Below are 26,304 nucleotides of genomic sequence, written 5' to 3'. Positions count from 1 at the left end.
AACTTTCTTTTTTATCAGATATTCCAACCCCATCCAGAAAGAAAGAGGAAAGCAGAACGAGCTTTTGACCAATATTGATGATCCTCGTGTACAGTTTTACACAGCGACGGCTGGAGGAGCCTCCTGCAGACGAGCTTCTGAGCCTGTGCATGTGAGACTTACTTCTCCTGACCACCCACAGCGGGTACCCTTGGACTGACGCTTATCTCTGGACCTGCATCCTGCAGTCCTGGGGCTGGGCCAGTAGACGCAGTGTGTGGTGGAGACACTCACAGAAGCCACGCGCCATCAAGGGTGTTCAGCAGTAAGTCGGAGAGGAGAGGGCTAGAAACCACCCATTTATCCCCTTGTTTCCCCAGCCCCACTCATCCCTTCCCTGGAGCCCGCATGCCCTGCAGCCACTCCAGCTCACCCTCCAAAGGAAGAAGACGCTAGTTCATCTTCGTTAAATGATCTTATGTTTGCAACTTTTATTGCACATGGTCACATGAGCACATTGTGAAGGGTCGCTCAAGAAACTTACGTGCGTGTGGACCATTTCCTGAGGGATTCACCTGGCCCCCGGAAGGAGCCCAAGTAATGAAGGGTCCTGAAGCTTGAGCTCTGTTGGTTTTATGGTGAATCTGCCTTAGACATCTATCTAGTCATTCGGGATTTTGTTGTTGTTAATTTTAAAAGGGTCTGCTCTGTGTCAAACATATCCAGAGCTCCATGAGGGGCAGGAGTGGTGCTGGCTTGTCATCTGCATCCCCCCGAACCCTCCCCACTCCACAAAGGGCGCGCTGGCACTCAGCTGTCCTGGGGCGCTGGTCTAGTCTGTAAGGGCCTCGGAGGCAAGCAGGGAGCAGGTCACGATATGCGCTGAGAGAGCGAAGGACTGCAGTGCTGGCAGCAAGTCAGGCCGTCTCAAATTCTTCACTTTCAACACAGTTACAGGAAAACCTAATTATCAGCTGGTGGATCATTAAAAATAATTTTGGTGATTGATCATTTCATGATTTTTGGCATATAACTCAGAACAAGTTAAAAGAATTGAGTGACATCACCTTGACAAATCTTTTATTTATTACTTATTTATATGAATAGGACTTCTTTATAAAAAAATTAGTAAAAATAGTTATTGCCAACTCATTTCTTATTCTAACAATAAGTAGCCCACAAATTCAATGAAAAATTACACACATACACTCACACGAAAATTTGGGGAAAGTTTGAAATGGGCAGACTATTAGGTACCCCTTGTAACAGGAACATACTGTTCCATGTCATCTCTGACTGGAGCTATTTTACAACCTGGAAACTGAAGAAATTTTGTGATAGTGCGAATGACTCTTGACCATAGAAATATAAATATATTATGTCTGAATTATTGGAGATTCAGATAACTATTGCTTTGTGGATATTGATCAGTTTTGATTTATCTGTAAATTCATTTCAACATTTCTAATCACTTCTGTATGTGTGTGTATGTGTGTAATTGTTTTTTGAACTCATGGTAATTAACATCGTACTGGTCTCCTCATTGGTTGATGATGAAAGTAAAATCTCTGATGTGCTCATTTTGTATTTTCTCTCTAGTAATGATGATTTTTACCTTTTAAACATTAAAAAAATCATGAAAAAATGATTTTTATCTTTCATTAGAGAAAAACCTTACCTGTGTGATTTCTGTGTGGGGAATTTATGGGGATTTTATTTTTGCTTAGTACATGGCCGGTTCAGGGGCTATGATTTTTCCATCATGACATGGCAGTGATCTCTAAGATGCAGGGCAAATACCAGTATGTGCTTCTCCAAATATTTTCTTACAGTCAGGATGGAACGACTCCCACCTCGAGGGCTGTGTGAATGAACGCGTGTCCACAGGGTGACATTTTCAGCCGATCCACCCACGGCTCGCGAGTCACTGACCCCTCAAGCACGCTGTGTGAAGAGTGTGATGGCGCTTTCTAATTTCCAATTAGTCATGAAGTTTTCTGTTTTCTCTCTTTATGCCCCCAGAATCTTTCTCGTGAAACACCCCCCCCAATAGCTATCCCCCCACCCACCCACAGCCAACCCTAACCATTCAGAAAAAAGACAACAAGCTCACGATTGACTGAAATCAGATGCAGATGGATGCTCGGTTTTGTCTGGAGCCAAATGACTGTATCCACAAAGTAACCAGAAAATTCCTCACAGTGAACCCCACTGCCAGGCAGAGGAAGCAGAGCTCAGCCCGGCCGGTGTCCTGGAGGTCGGACCCTCCCAGGTGGTGACTTGGGATCCTCACAGCTCAGTGGAGACTGGAGGGGCATCTCCTCTGAATGGACACGACCCAGCGAGGCGGGAGGAGGAAGCAGCAGCTGAGATTCAGCCCTTTTTTAAGATCGAGGTGTCCTGGGTTTGGCAGGAAGCCTCTGCCTGTGGGGTGAGGGCAAAAGAGAGTGGGGGCCCTGGGCGCGAGGGCCAGTGCAGCCTGCAGGTCTGTAAGGCTCCCGCACCTCCCCCTGGACTGCAGGGCACGAAGGACGTGCACCGTCCGGGTGCGACAGGGGCTCCGGGGAAGGGCCCAGTCCCGAGACAGTGCGCTGGCTTTGCCTCCAGGGCTGCAGCTCGAGGCTGTGTGAATCCAGCCCAGCTCCTGCGTGGCCCCCAGCCCTGACTCGTCCACCTGCTTCCCACTGAGCCCCGGACACTTCAGGTGTCAACTGAAATGGCCCGGTGGGCATCTGGGTGGAGCATGCTGACTGCAGTCTGCTTGGCTAGGAGCTCCTTGGCCATTTCTCCCTTCACTCCCAGTGCCAATGGAAAGACAGCCTCGCCAGCCAGAGATGCAAATGGGTTTCAGAATCATACCCTTTCTGTGAGGCCCGTGGGCAGGAGCCGAGGCTTATTAGCTTTGATTTCCAGCCAGGTCTCAGACGTTCAGGCACATGCACATACATATGCACACACATGCATAGACATGCACACATGTGTAAGCACAAATGCATGCCCAGGCATACATGTACACACATGATATCAAGCTCGTGCACACAAGTACACACTTGTACACAATGTACACACAAGTACACACTTGCGCACAGTGGTACACAACTGTACACATATGTACAGACTTGTGAACACTTCACACACATGTGCATTCTTGTACACGTATGTACACACGTGTTCACAATCGTGCACTTTTGAACACTTGTGAACTCATGTAAATACTTGTACACACCTGTACACACACACAGTAAGTGTGTACAGGTGTGTACAAGTGTGCACAATTGTACTCAGTTGTGCGTTCAGAGGTAGATCGCCCCTTCTCTTCCTTCTGCCCATCCTGACACTGTGTGGCTGATGCACAAGAGCTACAAAGTCTAGGCTCTTGTCCAGACATGGGGGCTGCCGAGGAGAGAAGCAGAGATGGCCCTTCTGCTGGCTTCCCTCTCTGGGAGAATGGGCGTTGTGATCACCGAAGATAAATCAGGGTCTGCTGGGGCAGGAGTGCAAGTCACTGAGAGACAAGCTGATGCTAAATGAAGGTCGGAAGTTCAAGGGGGACTTGAAATGTGGGTTTGGCAAACAATGGTGTCCAGTCAGTTGAGAGGGGGAGGTCTGCAGCTGAGCCGTCCCCAGGGCAGGTAGGGAGGGCCCTGGCCTCCCACCTGAACCCCCTGCTGTGCTGTGGATGCCCCGGCCCAGGCCCCCAACTCCTGAGTGCAGGCCCCCAGTGCTTGAGGGTGGAGGCTGGGGAATCAGGGGAAAGGTTGCTGCCAGGTGTGGGACATAGGCCACCCCTCGAGGTGAGCTGGGAAGGGCATCTCGAGGTCAGGGGACAGGAAACTGGACCTGAAGTGACCGAGGGAAAGTCATTCCCCCAGCACTTACAGGAATGTTGGGGAGGTCCAGCCTTCCCACAGGATGTGGGCAGGAGGCTCAGCCAGTTCTGATTGTGTCCTAGAGGACCCGGTGTGCCCCGCTGACCCCTGAGTTACACAATATCCACCCTGCACCCCTCTGGCCAAAACTCAGCACAAAGGACGAAGAAACCGGGGTCTAATGTCCCGGGAGACACAGCGCTGCGATGCGTGATGGCGCCTGGCAGCACAGCCACGTCCGCCACACGCCTGTCACTCCTCGCGCTGGTGACGCTGGAGGCCCGTGGCACTGGGGGAAGGAGGACGATGGGCTTGGCCTCCCCCGGGACTGACTTCTCACATTAGACCAACTGCCTGCTCGTCTGGGACTCTCTCTTTGCTGTGAATTCTCTGCCGACCTGCCGGCCTGTGTGTGTGTTGGGATCGGGGGGCAGACCCGCCCTCAGGGGTCTGGAAGCTGATTTGGAGGAAGGGCTGGTGGATCCAGGCCCCAGAGGAAGGGCTGGTGCTTGCCAGGCCAGGAGGGAACAGCAGTGGATGCCGGGCTTGTGAGTCACAGCCCCGAGGGTCCCCTCAGCTCCACCACAGCATAGACATCCCAGAAAGTAGAATAACCTGCCAAGTGACAGGGATACAGGTGTGTGCACTGTGGGTGCATGGAGAGACCCACACACACGCGGGCACACACACATGCACACACAAACCACGCTTCCTTATCCTCCCAGACGCCGGGTGTGTGCACACGTGTGTGTGCGCGTGTATTCCATCTCCTTGCTACACGGAGAGTGAGGCCAGGGTGGGCCATGAATAGGAGGTGCTCCACCAGGTACACAAGGGGGTCTTGATGGTGTCAGGAGCAGCCGTCTGGACGGCTACTTGGGCACAAAGCTGCAAAGACGCACCTGAAGACGGGCTGTCTGTGTCTGGAGTCCAGCTCAGCACCTTCAAGCAGCTGGAGCCCCTGGACTTCCCGCCCCACCTTTTCTGTTTCCAACAGCGTCCAGTGGATATCTTCCGTCGGAGAACCCGTGAGGATGGGAAGAGTGGACGCCTACGGAGCCTCAGGACAGGGCTGGGCGGGGCCAGATGGGGCCGAGCGCTCACGGGGGAGCAGCCGCTGTGACTGTTTTCACCAAGGACGTGTGGGTCTCCACTCGCCGTGAGGCGGGGCCTGGCACCCGCGTCCAGATCAAGGAGCAAAGCCTCTTCCTTCTCACTGGGTGCGGGGCGGCGGCGGGTGCGTCCCCACAAGCGGAGGAGTCAGCGGTTGCCCACGAGAGTCCGTGTCCCCGAGACACACCAGCCCACGGAGTCTCCAGGGCGCCCACCAGTGCCCAACTCTGGACAGACGCGGAGTTAAGAGCGGGCAACTCCGGTCGTCATCCCATCAGTCACAGCTCCTCACCTCTCCGACTGGTAAGATTTGCTCTGCGCAGGTCAGATGGCAACACCTAATCGCAATTCCCGGCACAAGCACCACCCGGGCCACAGGGAAAACGACTCCTCCTTCGTTCCCCACCTGGTCCTGTCCTGTGAGAAGCAGGGGTTTCTCCAAGGACGTCCCAAGCCGCATGCAGGAAACGTGGCTGATGGCGTTTCCCGGCGACCGTCCAGCATTCGGGGATGAACGTGGGTTATAAATATAAATACATGACCACTGTCCTCTCTGGTGATTGGCAGACTTAAGCGGCCACAACTCGTAAGCAGGACAGCCAGCCCCGGGCGGCTATTGAGAGCCCTGGAGCCAAGGGAAGACGCAAAGCCCTGCTTCCCGTCATGTTCTTTCCCAGTGGCTGAGACGACTCCTGTCGGGCCGGTCGAGGGGACCCTTCGGGAAGGCGCTGCCCAGGTCTGGTTTCTCTGTAACGCCTCTCTGGTGGGAAGTTACATCTTTCAAACTTGCCACGTGGAATGACTGTCATTAGGAAAGAATTTCATGGCCTCACATTTAATATAAGCTAATGGATTCTGGAGGATTTTGAGCAGCAGATGCTAAGTTTCAGCAGCCTCCTGAGAAGGCTGAATGACACATGAGTGCCAAAGCTCCTGAGAGCACCACATCCCCATCCACAGGACCGAGCACTCACGCTGAGCCGACCTGCCTAGATTTGTTGGGACGCGTGCTGGCCCCAGGCCTCCGCATGTGTGGTCAGCCCCTCACTTCTCTTGTCTGCATGGTCGAGTCTTGTTTTCATTTCCAACGTCCACTGAGTTGTGAAGGCACCTCCACGCGTAGGAACAAGATAAGGTAAACCCACAGACTGACTTCATGGATGGAGATTTGGTAGAGAAAACTCTTTCCATCAGATGAGGGCAGAGTGCAGGGAAATGTGTCAGAGATGTGTCAGTGTGGATATGAAAGGTTAACTAAAATTATGTTCTTATGCTAAAGTATTTTCAGTTTGACATTTCCAGTGGTCATGTATGGATGTAAGAGTTGGACTATTAAGAAAGCTGAGCACCAAAGAATTGATGTTTTTGAACTGTGGTGTTGGAGAAGACTCTTCAGAGTCCCTTGGACTGCAAGAAGATCCAACCAGTCCATCCTAAAGGAGATCAGTCCTGAATGTTTATTGGTAGGACTGATGTTGAAGCTGAAACTCCAATACTTTGGCCACCTGATGTGAAGAGCTGACTCATTTGAAAATACCCTGATGCTGGGAAAGATTGAAGGTGGGAGGAGAAGGGGGCGACAGAGGATGAGATGGTTGGATGGCATAACCGACTCGATGGACATGAGTGTGAGCAAGATCCGGGACTTGGTAATGGACAGGGAGGCCTGGGGTGCTGCAGTCTGGGAGGCCTGCGGTGGCAGAGTCAGACTCGACTGAGCAACTGAACTGAACTGAACCAAAGGCATAAAGATGAACTATAATCTGACAACTCTGATAATATAGCTTCTTCCTCCTTCCTTCCTTCATTCTTTCATTCCTTATTACAACACATATAACAAGATGTACCATTTCCACCATCTTTCAGTGCATGGGGCAGGAGCGTTCCCTGCATTTATGCTGCTGAGCCACCAACCGCGACAGCCTCCAGAACTTTCCTTTTCCCAAACTGTAACTCTGTCCTCATGAAGCATCTTCAGTGTTTTTGAAAATCTGGTAGAACACTGACACGACGTCACAGTGACACAGGGAAACATTTGGAGCCGTGCCTCATGGGAGGTCAGCCCTCAGGCAGGCAGGTGGGCTTCAGGCCGACAAGATGGGCTCGCAGACGGACCCCCTGCATTGGGAGCCGTACCGGCTCATCGCTGGGTCTCGGCACGTCCTGCAGGGACCACGTGGAGGAGGAGGACCCTGCGTGTCACGCGTGTCTTCCTTTCAGGTCCTCCAAGCAGACCCACTTCCCCACCCCTCTTGGGAGAGGAGGTCCACACCAACACACCGTCACTCATGGCCCAAGCCGGCACTTCAAAAACTCATCTACAAGCGTGGCTATTGCCAAATTGCCCAGAGAAATTACCTTTGAGCAAAGGGAAAAGTATTTGTCACTCCTGGTGTGGTGACTTTTCTCCAGAGTAAACAGCAGCATCCTTCCAAAAATAGCCCCTCTGTGTACTGGGTCAGAGGTATTCACACTCAGCCAGAGCCGTGAAGAGCCAGGAGCCATGCTGACTGTGCCCGCAGAGGCCCTGTCCTGTGTGCCCTCTGGAAAAGCCTCCAGGAGGCAGGATGGAGCCTCTGGAGTCGAGAGGGGACGCCTGTCCGGGCCGAGGCTGGCACGAGGGGAGGGGCCGGCCGGTGTCTGGGCCTGGACTGGGTGGGCTCGCTGGCTGCCCAGATGCTGCAGGCCCCGCTTCTCAGGGAAGGAGGCAGGCACGCAGCAAGGGCGGGTTATATATGGGGAGTGAAAAACACTTAGAAATTATTTTCTGAAGCATAACTCCAGTGTTTCCTGTTTTTATGATCTAGAATTGCCTCGGGAGCCTTTAGGGTCAGTGAACCCCCGGGGAGGCGTGAGGACCACGTGCAGACTTTGCGGTTGGCAGCCAGAGCGCTGACGCGGCAGCGTGCCCACAGCCCTGGCGCTGGGAACAGCTGTCCCCGAGGGGCGGGCGTGGCTCAGGGGGAGAGGGGCAGAGAGGGACAGGAAGGTCTGCTGGGGACTGGCCACCTCGCTCTCTGGCTGAGGCCTCAAGAGCTCAGGTTCCTGGAGCTGAGATAACTCGTGCAAGGACGCACGGCTGAGCCTGTCAAGGCCCTTCCTCCAGACTCCACAGACCACAGTCTCAAACCTCCCGCAGCTGCTGAGACAGCCCAGGCCCTCTGACTGCTTCCTTCTGGAAGAAGGACACTGTGCTAGTCAGGGTTCTCCAAAGGATCAGAACCGAAAGGACGGACATGTATCTATCATCTCTCCACCATCTGTCCATCTATCATGATCTATTAACTGTCTGTCATCTGTCCATCCATCATCTACCTATCCGTCTATCGTGTATCTATTACCTGTCTATCTATCATTTATCTATTATCTGTCTATATCTGTATGTATTACTTATCTATCAATCGTCTATTTACCATCTATCTATTCATCTATCGTGTATCTATCGTCCACCTATGTTCATGAGAGAGGGGTTTACTATAGGGAGCTGGCTCACACAATCTTGGAGGCTGGCAGCCAGGACCCCAGTTGATGAGGGCAGACCCAGGGGAGCGGATGGTGAAGCCGCAGGTCCAAGTCAGAAGGCCTGAGAGCCAGGGAAGCTGGCGGAGCAAATTCTCACCCAAGGCAAAGCTGAAGACAGGAAAAGACCAGGGCCACAGGCAGAGAGTGAATTCTCTCTAATCCAGACTTTCTGTATGGAGTAATCCAGACTGATTGTATGAGGCCCACCCACATTGGGGAGGGCAGTCTCCTTTACTCAGTCTACTGAATCAAACATTGATCTCATCCTCAAACACTCTAGCAGACACACCCAGAATCACATATGACCAAATATCTGGACCCTTGGTGGCCCAGACAAGTTAATGCAAAAATCGGAGTACTGATTGTAAAAGAATTTTAGATAAATCATTTCAAGGAGAAATATGTTCAGTCACTAAGTCATGTCCTACTCTTTGTGACCCAATGGACTGCAGCACGCCAGGCTTCCCTGTCCTTCACCCTCTCCCAGAGCTTGCTCAAACGCATGTCCATTGAGTAGATGGTGCCATCCAACCATCTAATCCTCTGTCACCCCCAAGAAGACACAGATATGAAGAAACTTACAGGAAAATTTATTTGAAAGTTTTAGCAATGACATTTTACATCCAGATGATAATAAAATGATAAACTTATATGCAATCCTAAGAGACTTTACATGGATGTATAGTTTTGAGGTCAAGCACTAAATTCCCATTTAGCAGATGGAGATGCTGACGTCCAAAGAGAATGAGTGACTTCCGTAAGGTCATAAATGAAGAACGAGGAAGAAGTAGCCCCAGAACACCACATTGTCTAACAGTTCAGTTCTTTCTGTAATAATGACTGCTTCGGAGTAGACCTGGCTGATGCATTTTAAATTCACATGGATCCAGAAGGTAACCATCAGTAGCTAAATTAACATTTTGTTAGTCTAAAAACCTTGAAAAAATTTTAAATCAAATATTTTTTAAGTTGCTACTTGGTGTGAAAGTGAGTGTTAGTTGCTCAGTTGTGTGTGACTCTTTGCGACCCCTGCCGGGCTCCTCTGTCCATGGGACTCTCCAGGCAAGAATCCTGGAGTGGGTTGCCATTCTCTTCTCCAAGGTATCTTCCCGACCCAGGATTCAAACCCAGGTCTCCTGCATTGCAGGCAGATTCTTTACCATCTAAGCCACCAGGGAAATGCATTGCGTGGTGTACTTAGATTTTAAAATGTCAAACTTTCCAGAATAAAGTCTGTGTGAGCCTCAGATGCTCTGAATAATTTTTGCAATCTCAAGCATATAACACCTAACACGGATTTTAGCTGTGGACCGCCAGGGAGGGGGAAAATTGTTGAGAAGGTTGAAAGAGTGAGGCGAGAGCCTAGAAAACTGTCATTTTATTGGACAAAGACCGTCACTGGGCTTCATGCTGACGGACCCTGTGCTTCTTCGTGCGATGGGCCTGCAGTCCCCTGAGGGGCAGGAGGAGCTCTCTGGGGGGAGCGCCGCTTCAGTTCCTGGGGGAACTTGGTGGTTGGCGGTGGGAGGGGTGGGCATCCGGGAACTTTGCTGAACAGGACCCCCAGTCCTCCCAGCTGAGTGCCAGGACAATGACTCTAGTGTTGACAGCCGGAGCCAGACAGGCTTCCCAGGAGGCCCCCGTGTCAGATGGAGGGCCTGAGGGACAGCAATGAAGTGTCAAGGCTGCAGGGGAAGGGAGGTGGGGGAGGGCCACGTTAGGAGTGATGGATAACAGTTAGAGGGGTCCAGATGTTTTTATTACTTTAAATTTTGCTTCCAGCATCGTGTTTGCAAATAGATTAGTAATGCCAGTTATGCTCGTGCTTCACCTTTAACCTGCCGTATAACTCATCGTGTCTACCTCTGGCCTGGACCTCCCTCTGAGACCCAGGCCTGGGTATCCCACTGCCCGCTTGACATTTCCTCTGAGATGTTCCAGAGCAGCTCAATCCTGACGTGTCCAAAACCAAAGTCGGTTTTTCCCTTGAAAGCCTGGTGCTTGCTCGGCTCTTTATCCCCATGACAGGTACCACCAGCCAGACACGGGCCCACGCGAGCAGCCTGGGGCCACCTCCAGCCCTCCCCTGTCTCCCCTACGCCCTCTGCACCCGTGTCCAAGCCCCCGAGACCCCTCCGGCCACTGCAGTCACCGTGCTGCCCTCATCCCTGCTGTCCGTTTGGGGTGAATTCCCACCTGCTGCTGGAACAGCCTTGCGCAAAATGAGGTGAAAACCACACCACTGGCTTCCCCCTGCCTTAGGGGAGCGTGCTGGCCACGTAGCCTCCCAGACCCCGGCATGGCTGGGCCAGACGCCCTCAGCACGCCAGGCTTCTTGCCCAAGGCCTGTGCTCCGGCCCCGCAACAGGTGCCCGGCCCTCCGTGACAGACCCACCCGCCCCACCCTGACCGGGCCCCTGTTCTGCCTCAGTCTCTCTGTGAAAGTGAAAGCCGCTCAGTCGTGTCCGACTCTTGACCCCATGGAGGGTAGCCTGCCAGACTCCTCGGTCCATGGAATTCTCCAGGCAAGAACACTGGAGTGGGTAGCCATTCCCTTCTCCAGGGGATCTCCCCGACCCAGGGACTGAACGCCGGTCTCCTGAATTGCGGGCGGGTTCTTTCCCAGCTGAGCTACCAGGGAAGCCCCTTTGTCTCTTCCTGTGTGCTGTTTCCTCCCTGCTTTGCCTGGTGACCGCCCCCCACATCCTTCACACCTTGCCAGGCCCAGGCTTCTTCCCAGAGTCCTTTCCTCTCGCCCCCACTGGGCCCCACCCCCGTAGGAGGACTGCAGAGCTCTATCCGAAGGTTTCTACAAATTGCAATTGAACAGGTAATCATGTGACCGCTGCATGGCTGTCTCCACCCCCGAACAGGCAGGGATTGTTTCTGGTTTTACTCTTTTGATTTGGGAATGGGAAGAATAAATAAGTGAATCCTAATTGAGCAGGAAATGGCCACCACATCTATAAGAGGCCCGACAGCTCAGGCCAGGGTGGAACCAGGTCACCGCTGCCCACTCTCTGCTGTTGGCTCTCCTTTAAACAAGAAAAGACGTAGGGAGAGGGCTGTGCTAAGAACTTCCTGAAGATCACAAACCCTAAAGATTATGCTCAAAAGTTTCTGGCAAATGAATCTGTAATATCATTAATCAAATTTGATTCTGCAGAAATTAACTTAGAAACTGTTTCATCAGACCTCTTACTTTCCCCCTTTCCATCAGTTTCAGGAGAGGACAGACGGAGTGTGTGGCGTGAACGTTAATTTCCTGATCTTCTAGTGATCCGTCTCCTTTCTTACTTTTCCTACCATCATCCCATTGGTGGTGGCTATCTCTGCACAATTGAGTTTTCCTTGGCTCCCTTCCAAGGTGAAACACCCTCACAAGTTTGGAGGATCCAGGCTGGAGAAAAACTTTGAAATATCTTGGGATCCAAGGCAACTGAACGGGGCCACGTCCATCTCACAGTTCTTCACGATTTGTGCTGGTTTTCACCAAAGTATTTCAAGTTACACACCTGAAGGCTAGTGAAGAAACTTAGTAAGTTGAACAACGGGCTGACGAGCCTTTCGTTTTCCCAGTTTGCTAGAGATGAAAGTTAATCTCCATTGAGAGGCGTTCAGCAAGCGGAAGTTTGAGCTTGGGGTAAATCTGCTTGATTTGCGAGTATTTGCTGGCGCTTTCAACCCTATCTGCATTAACATTCTTAAATTACACAAAATTTACAAAGGCAGCAGAGACAAGACGTGCTCGCCCTCTGTGGGGACTTCGGTGATATTGTAAATCAGCCATTCTAGCTCTCAGGGCCAACCGGACCTCTTGGCCTTTGGATTTTCGGAACATAATTCAGTCTCAGCTCGGGTTCATCTATGTGTCTTCTTCCCAGAAGAGCAGGAAAGGCATCCTGAGAGTTTTAGGATCCCAGTTTATTAAAGTTCTTAAATCATCTCAAAAGGGGAAATATGACCTGAGTAAAACAAGTAATTTTTAAAAAAAATGGCCATCAGAACAAAGGCTGGTGTTTTAAACTGTACGATTAACAGTGACTTTGGCTGCAAGAAGCCCAGAGAACTGTTTCAGGCTTCCGTGGGACTGAGTCACGTTCTCATGGCCATGTATTTATATGTATACTATGAGTATGAATAATAAGAAACACATCTGTACGTTGTCCACATAATCCAATATTAGAAACTTGAGGCCAGCTTTCAACAGCTGAAGCATAAGCTTTAACAGTTTTCTTGTATATTGGAATCACTCTGAATCAGCAACTTGGTGAGACGGTCAGTTTGGACAATCTGGACCCCAGAGGCTGCCTGGGTATTTCCAAGGCAGCGGGCAATCGCCGGTGGAGAACGGCGGAAAGGCCCGCCACGCACGTATGCCTCCTCTTTGGGCAGGTGTTTAAGTCTGCGCCGCTAAGAACTTGCCTTTCCTGTGTTGAGGGAGTGACTTTAGAAGGTCTGACATTTTTCCTCTTCATTCCTGAAATCCAGACAGCACGGGGACCCCGTGAGCCCCTGATGGCAATTGAGGGATGAAAGGTCTTAATTGACAAAAGAGCCCCTTGGCTAAATGCTTGTCTTTGTAGAACTTGTCAAAAGTGTTCAGTTTCAAGCCAAAAAGCTGCCAGAAGGCAGGCCGATCGCTGATGACAGAAAGATTAGGAGAGCACAGATCTGCCGGGCGCACAATGCACAGAATGAGGCAGAAGGCGGGGTCAGCGGAGGGCAGGTAACCCACAGGGATCCTCGCAGGGAGGACCTGGGACCCGGCGTCCACCTCCCACACGACGAGTGGTGACTTGTCTCTGCCCTAAGAAGCTGAAGTCACGAGCTCCAGGCGTGTTTCTAACCCTGTCTCTTTGTTCATCGTGCGTCTACGCTGTGTCAGACTTTGGAGGCACAAGACAAGCACGCGACTGCCCAGGTCATTTGCTGGAGGAACCCTCTCGGCGGGGGCGGGGGCCTGGTGTATTCCAGTGGCAAACACACACACACACACACACACACACAGATTCAGCCCGTTGTGGGTTTTCTGCAGGCTGTGGATTACCTCCAAGAAAAGTCCCGTCTTTTCTGAGTCCTATACAGGGCTCTAAATAAGCTGTTTTAGTCCAGCTGAGAAAGTTTAACAAATGGGCAGTTAAGACGTGTGAATGGTCCGGACGACAGCTGTGCCCAGGCCTTGGTGGTGGTGGTTCTAGTTTGTTCCTGGCCGTCGAGGGCAGTTGTGCAAAGCTCTGGGTCAGATCTAGAAGGGTGGGGACCTTTCCCCTAAACCTTCCTGCAGACACACCCCCTGTGGTGCTGGATGAAGGAATGGACTTCAGTCCATCCATCCTGGGACTTCTTATAAGTTCTGGTCACCTAGAAAAGAAGTTGGCATTTGGCCAAGGAGGCATTTTGAGCATTTTTATTTTCCCCAAAACTGTGGAATTTCTATCTGCATCAATACCTGCCCCCCACTGCCCTACGCAGTGAGGGAAATGTTGTCTTAACATCCTCCACTTCCAAAGCTCTGCTGGGCAGGTGACAGCAGTGAATGCATGGCAAAGGCAGAGAAGCCAGAGGGGGGCTGACTTCCAGAGTTTCCGGGGGGAACGGGGTGGGTGGGCAGGGGGAAAGGCGAGCCTCAAGCTGAGACTGACCGATGCTGACGTGTGATGGAGCCGTGAAAAGACGTGAAAAAGAGCGATTGGAAAGGAGACTTTCTGGAGTCCTTTGTCTGCTTTTATGTCTGTCTGTTTGTTTTTAATTAACAGAGTCCCCTTTTGCATTTTACAGAGACCCCAGGAAAATCTATTTTAATTGCTTTTCTCATGAAAAAACCTGGGATGTCAGACAGTGTTTCTTCGCATTTAGCATCTTGCCAAGAATGGCTGGCAGAACGGCGGGCTTATGCGGGTGATGCAGGACGTAACAGAAGCCCTGCCCACGTGGTGCTGGGCGTCAGCGCTCAGGGGACCTGCGTCCGGCTGTGCTGAGCGTCTCCACGTGAGTCTGATGTGTCAGCCGTGGAGACACCCAGGGTCCCGCTGCGACGCCCATCAGGCCAAGAACGTAGGTCAGGGCTCCAGCAACACACCTTAAACCAGGGGCTTGGAACCTCGCCACAGTCACTCGTGCCTGACGGGTGCACTGTTGAGGTAGGAAGGCTCGTTTCAAACCTTTCACGTAATCAGGACAGGACAAGGACTTTAACAGTAGAAAATACAATTTCCTTTTTCTTTCTTTCTTTCTTTTTTTAATGCCACTATTTTCAAAAACAAAAGGGAGCAAAGCTGTCAGCTAGAAGTGAAACGGTCAGCGTCTGCCTGGTAATCTTCCAGCTGTGCCACAGCGATTTTCACCAGCAATTTAAAAAATCCTGTCATAAGCAGAAAACAGATCTGGCCACGAAAGTAAACTCTGCTTCCTGCCAGTGACTGAATGTGACTTCCAGGTTTATAAACTCCAAGGCCACTCACATCACGTTAGCTGTTGAGCCGGGGTGAGGTTTGGCTCTCAGAGATGTTGACAATATTTTTCAAGTTTTGTAATAAGCGAGTGTCCTGTGAAACTCACCATGTGGACAGCGGGAAGGGGGCAGCCTGGCAGTCTTACTCTGTGTTCCCGGCGTCGGGGGCTGCCCTGCCAGCCCAAGAGAGAGGTTTAAACAGTGTCAGAGTGACATGGTGGTGCCGAGTTAGAAGCTGTGGACAGCCGTTACCTGCAGGGTCTACATCCCAGTGCTGAGAGAACTCATCCTTTCTCAAACTCTAGCAGATTAAAGGTTTGCTTGTGCCGTGGGCAGGAAGCCGCCGTTTCTGGGAATATGAGGAAAAGGTATAGATTTGTGTCTCCCGTCTCTTTTCATGGAGTGTGAATTCACCCTGCTCAAGTTATTCTATCTGAAGCTGGTCTGGGAACCTGGGTTGGCAAGGAGCAGCCATGTCTGTAGAATGACTCAGTCATTCCAGTTTCCTGCAGCCTGGTGACCCCCATCCCCGAAGTGGCTGCCACTCACACCCAACCGCCATCACCAAGACGTCCCGGGCTACCCTTCCTGGAAGCTGCCCCTGGGCCTCTGGCATCTGGAGGCCCCCAGACCTTGGCTGTGAGGAGGCGGCTCTGCTGGGAGTGGAGGGATAGCTGCAGACACGGGATGTGGAAACGCCTGGGGTCCTTAGACATAATCAGACACAATCTGCAGAGCTTCAGGCCTTTCTGTTTGGCAACAGAGTCCCCTGTGCATTCTGTGATGTCTCCAGGGCCATGGCATCAAGCTCTCTGGCAGCCTCTCTTCACTCAAGCTTGCCCTTGTGCTTTTTTACCCAGATTCAGTACAACAGTGTCAAGGAGGTAGAGGAGGAAGAGGGAGACGTGGTGACTGGCCTGTGTGTCCCCCGCCCCCAACCCCCAGCCTTCCTGACCCTCTCAGTCTGTGTTTCTGTGTGTGCTGGTTGGGGGGTGCTTCGCCCTGCCTCCACCCTGCTGCTGCTGCTGCTGCTAAGTCACTTCAGTCGTGTCCGACTCTGTGCAACCCCATAGACGGCAGCCCACCAGGCTCCCCCGTCCCTGGGATTCTCCAGGCAAGAACACTGGAGTGGGTTGCCATTTCCTTCTCCAATGCATGAAAGTGAAAAATGAAAGTGAAGTTGCTCAGTCGTGTCCAACCCTCAGCAACCCCATGGATTGCAGCCCACCAGGCTCCTCGGTCCATGGGATTTTCCAGGCAGGAATACTGGATTGGGGTGCCATTGCCTTCTCCGCCCTGCCTCCACCCTAGTCATGCTCAACTTGCTGTACCCCTTGCTGAAGTCAGTGAAAGTTAAGATCTAAGATGCCATGAATATTAGGCATGTGTTTGACTGAATGCAATACAAAACCTGAAGATGTTTAAAAACGAAGGACTTTATCTGTGTCGGATAATAAGAAATCTTAGTGTGGTCGAAACCAGGCTGCTCCCCAGGCTCCCCCTATCTTCCTGCTCTGGTATCTTCTGCAGGCTTGTCTTCATCCTCATGGTGGCGAGAGGGCTGCTGCACTTCCAGGCCCTGTATTCCAGGCAGGAAGAAAGGTGAGTGAAGGGGAAAGGGTGAAACCCTGAAACAGGCAGACCTCCCAGATCTTCCCTCTCTAAAAAGCTTTGCGGGACACTCTGTCCTCAGAGGCCCACCGACGTCTCAGAGCCCAGGACTGGCTCTTTTATCTACCCTCGCTACATAGATTCTATGGCTTCTGTATTAGAGGAAGGGGACCGTGAGACTTTTGAGTAGCTTTGTGAGGACTTTCACACTGTTCAAGATAATCCATAGGAAACAAATACCTTTGTTCCAACACGTAAGCGGTAAGTTGAGAGTTGGGATCTCGTGTGAGCGCGGTGACCGCCTGTGTGAGCTGCTCTGAGCCGGGACAGCGGCAGCCTACACTGTGTCCCCGGCCTGATGCTGTGGTGGCTCTTGTCGCCTCTCCCCCAAGTCGTTACTATGAATGAGTCAGAAGGGTTTAACCAGAACGCCTGCCTAGCCAGGACCTTGAGCCTACTATTAACAGTCTCCTGCAGGCGTCTTCTCATATATCTCTCCACCCGTCAAAACCCCATCAAGACATAAAACAGCCAAGTCCCTGATTTCCTCCTTCACAGTCAGACAGCTTCTCGTCCAGCTTTTGACTTGGCCTGTTCAAGGGCTTCAGATAAATGGAGTCACACAGTAGATCTTCTTTTGGGTAAGTGAAAACTCAGGATGATAGTTTTGAGAATCACCCAGGTGTATCATTGCAAAAGCTAATTTATTTCACTCATTGTATGAGATCAAAACAAGCTCTGGATCCCAGTTGGGTTCAAATCACCTATCATATTTTTGAGGCTTATTTATTCTTTTTTTTTTTCTGAGGAACCAGATGAAACTCTGGGCTTTTATCAGAAGCAGAAGCTTATCCCTATCCAAAATGAAATTATACTAATTCATACATATGGTAAAGATCCTAACTGCCTCTTAAATGAGACAAATTTTCAGCAGAAAGGCCAAAAACAAACTGGTTCTAGTCCTCTAAATTAAAAAAAATATTATTTATGGGGAAAAAAATCATTTTTGTTTTAAAGAATAGTTTAAAAATAGTTCCTCTTCTGGGCCATAGTTCTTCCTTTGTCCAATCAGGTTGGAGTATGCCAGGGGAGAAGTCAGCTTGCTTAGAAGTCACTATCTGAAGAAGGAGAAACAAGAATCCTTTCTCTGAGATCTCTATAGACAGCACAGAACTTTAAAGCTATCAGAGCAATGCTGCCCTTCTCTGTGGCAAAGAATGCAATCTCCTGGAAATAAAGATATGTATTTCATAAGAAGGAATGTGGGTTTGGGAACTTTGAAATGACTCATTTTAGATTTCTTGTCTCTGAGAGATATAAATTAGCAGCAGCAAAATCGTATGGCCCTTTGAATGCTTCAGCCCTTGAATTGTAAATTGAAGTTTGTTTAGCCATTCGGTGGGGCTTAACTGTACCAGAAAGAGCTGTTAAATATTTTATGGTGTCTGAATGCGTTTGCAACCCTGGGCACCATTCCTGTCCCCTGACACATTTTTGTTCAAGTAAGAAAGGGAACGACAGAATGCACATAAAAATATTCCCGGTTAACAGAAGTTTAAATGAATTAAAGCTAGAAAGGACGCACATGTTTGCATTTAAGCATGGTATAGGGCCAACTTTTTCATGAAGAGTGCCTTATTACTTCTGCTGTAAGCGATGCTCTCAGTGTTCAGCGTTTGACAAGGGGAATTTCCCTCCCTGCTCTCCTTCCCCGATAGTATATATTAAACTAATTGCTTTATTTTAACAAGGGGGACCCTGTTTCCCCCAGCCATCCTCCTGACCCCCAGCTTGAACTTCAACTCCGAGGATCTTTGCCGAGAGATAATTGCACCATCGATATGATTTAAGGCACTTTCGCTCTAGTGCGTGAAGTCTTCTCTGTCTCCAGAAACATTTTTAACTCTCAAAGGGTCAGATTCCCATCCTGCATAATTCTTGGAGCGTCATATAAAAAATTTGGCCCAGAGTTTCCTTATCATTTATAATTTTCAAAATGCTCTCAGAGTCACAGACCTATCTAGTGTTCCAGAGATGAACAATTTGCTGTTTTTCAAGAATAAAAATTCTCTGAAGAGTAATGTTAGGAAGCCAATAGGATTCAGACTGTCACAGGGCAACTGTGACTAACGCGCCTGCCGGAGGCTGCAGCCGCCTCTCAGGTCTCCTCGCGTAAACCACTCCTCAGCTTCCCCTTAAAAAGCACTCGAGGTCAACGTGAACACACACGAAGGTCAACGTGAACACACGGAGAACTGGCATGTGGTGAGGGGCTGGCCGTCCTGCCGTGGGTGGAGAGATGGAGGGGGCACCCCTCCGAAGGTCCCCACCCTCAAGACGCAAGATTCTCCTTCTCCGGAAAGCTGCCCCGCCCCACCTGCCCTGAAGTCCCGGGGCAGCGGTGCCGAGTCCTGCGGCTGGTGGACCCTGTTCCTTCCCACCTCCTCCTTTTCCTGGCAAGATGCACTTGTGTATCACACACGCACACACACAACACCGAAAGCAAACGTGCAAGCCCCTCACGCACCCAGCTTTCAGAACGCGCAGCTTTAATTGCCTTACATTCTCTCTGGTGCTTTCTCCTGGAGGAGACGCTTGCTCTCTTGGGCTGGGCAAAGCCAAGCACTAAGGCTGGCTCCTCTGGAAGGCGTTGGGTCCGTCAGCAATGCAAATGTCCTGCATCTCCAGGTAACTCTCCGGACCAGGGCTCAGCAGCATTGCTCTGTAAAGGCCAGAGAATGAGTTTTATAACAATAATACTTTAGACCTTGTGGGCTACCCGGTCTTTGCCTCAACTATTCAACTGCAGAGAGGCCACAGCCACAGGCAAACAAGAGGTGTGGCCGTGTTCCAATAAAACTTTATTCGAGGACATTAAAATTCGCATTTCATCTAATTTTGACATGAAATATTATTCTTCTCATTCTTCAAAACCATTTACAACTGTAAAAGCAACTCTTAGCTCACAGGCTATAAATAGACAGCCAGCGCGCTAGACTAGACCCACTGCCAACCGCTTACTGAACCCTGTCCTTTCCAGCATAAATTCTAAGGGCTGGGCTTTTCAGGTTTGTAATTCTGGAGCCTTAAGTACCATGACAGGTACTTAATAAGTACTTGTTTAATAAAAAAAGTAAACTAAGTAATTTCTTGTGAATCTGTAATATAAATTTAATGCATGCTTACTAATATGTATTATAACAATAATAATAGATTGCTTTGTTTGAATATAATACTATAAACTTATATTTGCCTGGTTCTTTACAGCTGTACAAATACTTTCACAAACCCCGTTTGTTAAGCTTGTGTGCCTGTGATGTCTTCAGGGAACACAAATCTGTGTGACAGATGATGGAATTTATCACCGAGTACATTTTTGCTCTTGCGAGCACATCATGCCGTCTGTGGGGTCACACAGAGTCAGACACGACTGAAGCGACTTAGCAGCAACAGCATGAAACCACTGATTTTTAATTTTTTTCTCCAAATAATTACCCTATAGAAAATGCCTTCCTGCTTTTGTTTTTTAACTTTCATTACTGTCTGAGAAGTTTTAGGTGACTTTTTGACACATTATCACATTTCAGCTTCTCGGGGACTTTGGTTCACATGTGGGAAGAGAGCAAACTCCATCAGTGTTCACAAAAAGAGGTCGGTGTGGACTCTGGACGAGCTTCCCGCAGGGGATCCTCTCTGAAGGAAGAGGAGGCTGTCCACGGTGACAGGTGAGCCTGAGGGGCAGATGGCAGCTGAGCCGGCTGTGCAGTATTGGCCGCCGAGCCCAGATCTGTTCTCCGTCCTGCTCAGCCCGACTGTGCCCAGGCGGGTTGGCATCCAGTGGATATGATCACTGGACAACAACTGTGGGACCAGAGGGTGGGGCAGAGAGAGGGCAGAAGCTTATGCACCTGCTCTGGGTCTGCAGGCCTGGGCCCACAGGAGCACTGCCGTCTTTCCCTTCGGGTGAGAGTGGTGATGGTTTTCCGTGTTGCCGCTGGGCCACCTGACCACCCCTAGCCTGGACTTCCCTGGTGGCTCAGTGGTAAAGAATCCGCCTGCAGCGCAGGAGACCCGCGTTCGATCCCTGGGTCAGGAAGATCCCTGGAGAAGGAAACGGCAACCCCTCCAGAGGAGCCTGGTGGGCTATAGTCCGTGTGTTCGCAGAGTCGGACACAACTGGGTGACTAACACTAATGCCAACTTGCCCGAACTTCTGTAAATAACCTCGTTAAAAGCTTTCCAGGTGAGCCATCTGCTTCCTGTGTGGAGCCTGGCTGACCGAGGCATCTAGGGGTCTGCCTGGGGGATCCGGGAAACTCGGTAGTTGGGGGCCCCAACTCAGAGCCATCACTTCAGAAATGTCTCCTGCTAACCCTTCCCTTGGGGTCACAACTCTGGGTATTTTCTTTGACTCCAAGAACACCCTCGCCCACGTCACACATGAACGACCATGATCCCGCTTTCTGTAGGGTGGGCATGAGGAGCAGGCCTGCTGCATCCTCTTTCCTGACTCGATTGCCTTCGGCACTGAGGTCGCCGCCGGAGAGAGGGGAGCAGCAGGGGCGGGGGTGGAGAGCTGGGACCTACTTCCCCGGGGCTTCCTGGCGGGTCAGTGGTAAAGAACCTGCCTGCAGTGCAGGAGACCTGGGGTCGATTCCTGGGTCGGGAAGATCCCCTGGAGAAAGGAATGGCCACCCACTCCAGTCGTCTTGCCTGGAGCATCCCATGGACAGAGGAGCCTGGTGGGCTACAGTCCATGGGGTCGCAGAGTCGGACACGACTTAGTGACTAAACCAACCACCGCTTCCTGGACGGAGCCTGTAAGGACCAGGGTGAGGCAGGGGGCAGTCAGTGAAGGGAGGGGCTACAGCCTCCAGGAGCTCAGAGCCGGAATCACTGATCACAGCCTGTGTCTCTTTGCTCGTGTTTTCAGCGCCGCATATGAGCCCATTGCTGTTTTTCGTATTTGCATTTCTCCCCTCATCGTTTCAATTTCTTTTTTAAAACTGAAGTAGAGTTGATTTACGATGTTGTGTTGATTTCTGCTGTATATCAAAGTGACTCCGTTATACACACACATACATTCCTTTTATATTCTTTTCCATTTTGATTTATTACTGGACTCTGAATATAGTTCCCTGGGCTATACAGAGGGACATTCCAATGGATTTTGATGTGAGTTTTACTAAAACCAACGCTTTTATTTCCTTATTGTTATTACTGTTTTCCTATTGAAAAAATTGTTTTCATTTGTTTTTAACGGATATTCTGCTATCTTGATTTTGATTTTTCAGTAACAGAAGAATTTAAAGGTTTAAAAATATTTCTAGATGGTAGGTTTGTTTCCTAGTTTCTACTTTTATTATTAATTTTTCATGTTATTGCTTTTTGATCAGAAAAGGTTATTTTTGCTTTTTAAAAGATATGAATGGAGGTCTTCTTTCTGGCTGACTAGAGTCCATTTTTGTGACTGTTAATAAATCATTTTTAAAAAAAGTTGTTCTCTGATTTCAGGATACAGAGTGTGACACTCAGTGTTTACCTCACTGTGTGATTGTGTGTCGTTCAGGGTTTTCCTTCTGGTGTGTGTGCCCACGTGCCCCACTTCTCACCCCTCAGCCTTTCCCTGTAGTGTGTGTGTCTACCCAGCGCGTGTGCCTGCACATGTGTGTGCACGCATGTGTGTGTGTCTGCACATGTGTGTGTCTGCAATGCTCCACTTCTCACCCCTCAGCCTTTCCCTTTAGTGTGCATGTCTACACAGTGTGTATGCCTGCACATGCGTGCGCACATGCGTGTGCACATGTGCGTGTTTCTGCACATGTGTGTGCACATGTGTGTCTACGTGTGTGTGCACGTGCACGTGTGTGTCTGCACATGTGTGTGTCTGCAATGCTCCACTTCTCACCCTTCAGCTTTTCCCCTTAGTGTGTGTGTGCACATGTGTGTGTCTGTACATGTGTGTGTGTGTGTGTGTGTCTGCACATGCTCCACTTCTCACCCTTCAGAGTTTTCTGCTCATTTACTGTTTCCTTTTCCTTCACTCTGTGCCACTCTTTCCCGTCTCGTATTTTGCAAAGGCAACAAAATCCACCTCTGACAGGTCTCCTATCTGCAGATCAGATGAGCTCAGAGCAGCGTCTAGGCCCTGACATGTTCTGCAGAGGCGCAGGCCAGGCTTGGAAAGCCCAGCGGGGGAATCTGGAAGGAGAGAGGGACGTGTCCTAACAGTCGGCACGACTGAGACTAGCACGTCTTTGGCCTGGGACCCATCGGCTGAACTTTCCTACATGGTGGGTGTGTATCAACACGAGACCTCGGAACTCGTACCTGCACGGCGGCCAGGGAGGGCCAGGTGGTTCTATGAATGCGTGAATGAATGTCCTCTTGAAGCTTATATCATGAAGCTTATATCACAGGCAATTAAAAATACCTGAAATTTATGACTGTCAGACAGTAAGTGGCACTAGACCAAAAATTAAGCTGGGAAAGAGGACAGTTATGAGGAACAAGGTCTTTATAGCATCAGAAAATGGGAGAAAACATTTGCAAACCACACATTTGATAAGGAGATAATATCCAACATATATAAGGAACTCACACAACTCAATAGTGAAAAACCAAGTAACTCAATTTAAAAATGGACAAAGGACTTGAATAGGCATTTTTTTCAAAGAAGACATACAAATGGTCAAAAGATACATGAAAAGATGCCCAACATCACTCATTGTCAGGGAGAAGCAAATCAAAACCATGAAGAGGTGTCACCTCACACCCGTTACAGTGACTGCTGAAAAAAGACAAAAGACAAGAAGTGTCGGTGAGGCTGTGGGACAGAGGGAGTCCCACGCATGGGTCCTGGGCACAGCTCGGTGCAGCCAAACACCTCACTCCCATTAAGCTCCTGCTTGTTTCTTTGCATTTTCCCAGACTTTTAAAGTACAAATACTAACAAACGCAACTATATACGTTTAATCTCTCCTTTCATTGTTACACAAAATGATTGCACAATACCCTCAGCTTTTTCACCTTGCCTTTTACACAGAACTATAGACCTGGAGATTTTTGCATTCCAATATATAGAAAGACTCCTCATTGTTCTCTAATGACTGCATGTTCCATACTGTAAATCGCTTCTGCTAAAGGAAATCCCGAGTGTGTCTGGGTTTTGCTGTTGTAAACAATGCTGCAACGGAAAGCCTTGTTTACGGGTCATTTTGCAGGTGTGCAAGTCTGTACGATAAAGTTAGAGAAGGGGAGCAACGGGTTAAGGAGTAATACACGTGATAGGTCTGACGGTCATTGACAGACAGACCACAGCAGGGCCCGCAGGAGCACTCACTCCCACGCGCAAGGCATGAGGGTGTTCTTTCCCTGCAGCCTCCCAACAGAAGGCGCTAACAACTGTCGGAGCTTTGCCAACGTGATGGATGAAAAACGACGTCTCAGCATAGCTTTAATTTGCATTTTTCTTACTCTAAATACAGTGAGCATCTCTTTTTGTCTTTCGTATTTCGTAACTTTAAGACGTAATTATCGTCTTTTCCTTTGCCCGTTTTTCTCTTGGATTGTTGGTCTGCACTCTGTGTTTTTAAGCCAACTGAAAAATGTTAAATGCTGTGCATTATTTTGGATCTAAAAATCCCATTGCATTTTTAATGTTGTAAAACTTATAATAACCCTTCCATTTTAATAAGAGTAAATATGTGTTATTATACTACAAAATAGTTTCTTTGTTCAGAGTCTGAAATTAGAAATTTCAAACATGGCTCATATGTATGTGTGTGTGCATATAATGATGGCCTTCTTATAAAGTCATGTGAGGCCATAAAACTTTACTCCAAAAAGGGAACCAACCTCAAATGAGGTCTCTGGAATAGAGCTATGCTGAAGCTTAGAAATAAGGTCTCAGATTAGTCCAAGCATTTCTCCCACTAAGGGGATAACATTTCTAATTACATTTCTAATTATTTTAAGCCCGTTTGTTGAACAGATTCCAGTCTAAATCATTAATATCAAACCAGATTCCTGCAGTGGCTGCTTGAATGTGTATTGCATTTATATTGAACTCCATTTTATTAATAACGTTTAAAAGAATAATAGACATCATGAAGTAAAGTGTCAGAGCTTTCATCTTGTCTAATCCCCTCATTTTATGTAGGCCTTTAATAGGGACTTTGATTTTCACCCTCCCTCTTACTTTTTCTTTGCCGTTTAAAATGCATTCAGTACTGACCTTCACACCTGGTTACAGGTAACTTCACACAACGTCCATGCTGCCTGATGCCCCTCACGCCTCGGTGCACATGAGGTCTTTCTTGCTTAGTTCTTGGCTATTCCAAACCTTAGGGGTCACTAGAGAAAATCCTCTGGGACAGTAAAAGTTCTATTTTTTTCAGTTAGTAGGCTTCAGTTTCTCCATGGGTCCCTTAAGGATTTTTGACTAGAAGCCTTCTAAGTTCCCCAAAGAGCCAACCATCGCTGAGTTTGGGAGGGGAGAAGAGGGTGGGTGGTGGATTCTCCACTTTCTCCAGGGAAGGCCCTGCCTTGTTTGGGGGCAAAGTTAATATTTCTGCATAGCTTTGTTACATTCTATTTCCTGAGGTCATAACAGTCTGGGTTCCAATTACATTCCTAGAATAATGAGCCTATTACAGTAAATGAACATTTTCAAGGGCGACCGAACAACCGTCTATTGAGTATGCCCGCACCTAATAATTCTCCACTTGGCAGAAGGAGAGAAGGAGGCGTTTGGGTGACAGGAAGTCGTCTGTGAAACGTGATCGAAGAAGGAGGATGAGAAGGTAAGGTAGGGCGAGCATCTCTTCTCTCGTGGCGTCGGCTTAGTCAAGGCCGCGGGGAGACGGAGGCTGCAGGCCTTTTCCGCGAACGCCGAGGCCCCTGACTCCAAACCGCTTCAGGGTCCCCACGAGTCACCTGCTCTAAGCGTCCCCTTTCTCCTTTGAAAGCTGTGGTGGATATCAGATGACAGCCCAGCACCCCGACTTTGTTGGCTTAGCGCTATCACAGAGAATGGAGGTGGATCAAGTAACCCATGTGGACAGTGAGCTTTAGGAATAGATGCTGTCTTAAGTGTTAAAAACATAGTTTTAAACAAAGCACGTTTTATGCAACTACATTGCAAGAAGAAGAAAAAGTTACATATAATTTATACATACAAATTAATTTAGAAACATGTAACTTTATATAATATATAGAACACACATATACAAAGCGTATACATCTATAACACATAGAGCAGATGCACATATCAAATCATGTGCGAGAAATATGTGTGACTGCTACAGGTCCTGTCTGTGTAACTGATCATGAGACCATAGTTGATATATTTTTAAGTGTATTTGTTGACATATAATTTACATGTCATAAAATCCGTCTATTTAAAGTGCCCAGTTCAATGGTTTTGGGTATGTTTGCAGAGTTGTGCAACTCTCACCACAAACATTTTAATCAGCCTCCAAAGCAAACCCTGTTCCATCACTCCCCTTTCCACTTGCCCACCCCCTAGTCCCTGGAAACCACTAATCTACTTCCTGTCTTTAAAGATTTGCCTATTCTAAAATTTTGTATTTCATATAAGTGAAATCATACAATACGTGGTCTTTTGTAATGAGCTTCTTTCATTTATAATGTTTTCAAGACTCCTGATATATTCATGTGTGTGTGTGTTCAGTTGAGTCCGACTCTCTGCAACCCCATGGACTGTAGCCCACCAGGCTCCTCTGCTCACGGAAT

General features: G+C 49.2%; 1 long non-coding RNA gene across 1 annotated transcript; it reads right to left on the bottom strand.

Annotated features, from left to right (window-relative positions):
* Positions 1-16,348: 16,348 nt before the first annotated feature.
* Positions 16,349-25,115, bottom strand: LOC139178915 (uncharacterized). The gene is made up of 4 exons (XR_011563328.1): positions 24,785-25,115; positions 19,111-19,270; positions 16,789-16,946; positions 16,349-16,516 (listed from the first exon to the last, which is right to left on the bottom strand). It is a non-coding gene; the product is annotated as an uncharacterized lncRNA (long non-coding RNA).
* Positions 25,116-26,304: the final 1,189 nt, after the last annotated feature.

This window comes from Bos indicus, chromosome 23 (assembly GCF_029378745.1).
Source record: "Bos indicus isolate NIAB-ARS_2022 breed Sahiwal x Tharparkar chromosome 23, NIAB-ARS_B.indTharparkar_mat_pri_1.0, whole genome shotgun sequence".
Taxonomy (NCBI): domain Eukaryota; kingdom Metazoa; phylum Chordata; class Mammalia; order Artiodactyla; family Bovidae; genus Bos; species Bos indicus.
The sequence above is the reverse complement of the archived record's forward strand: the minus strand, read 5'-3'. Positions and strand labels throughout refer to the sequence as shown.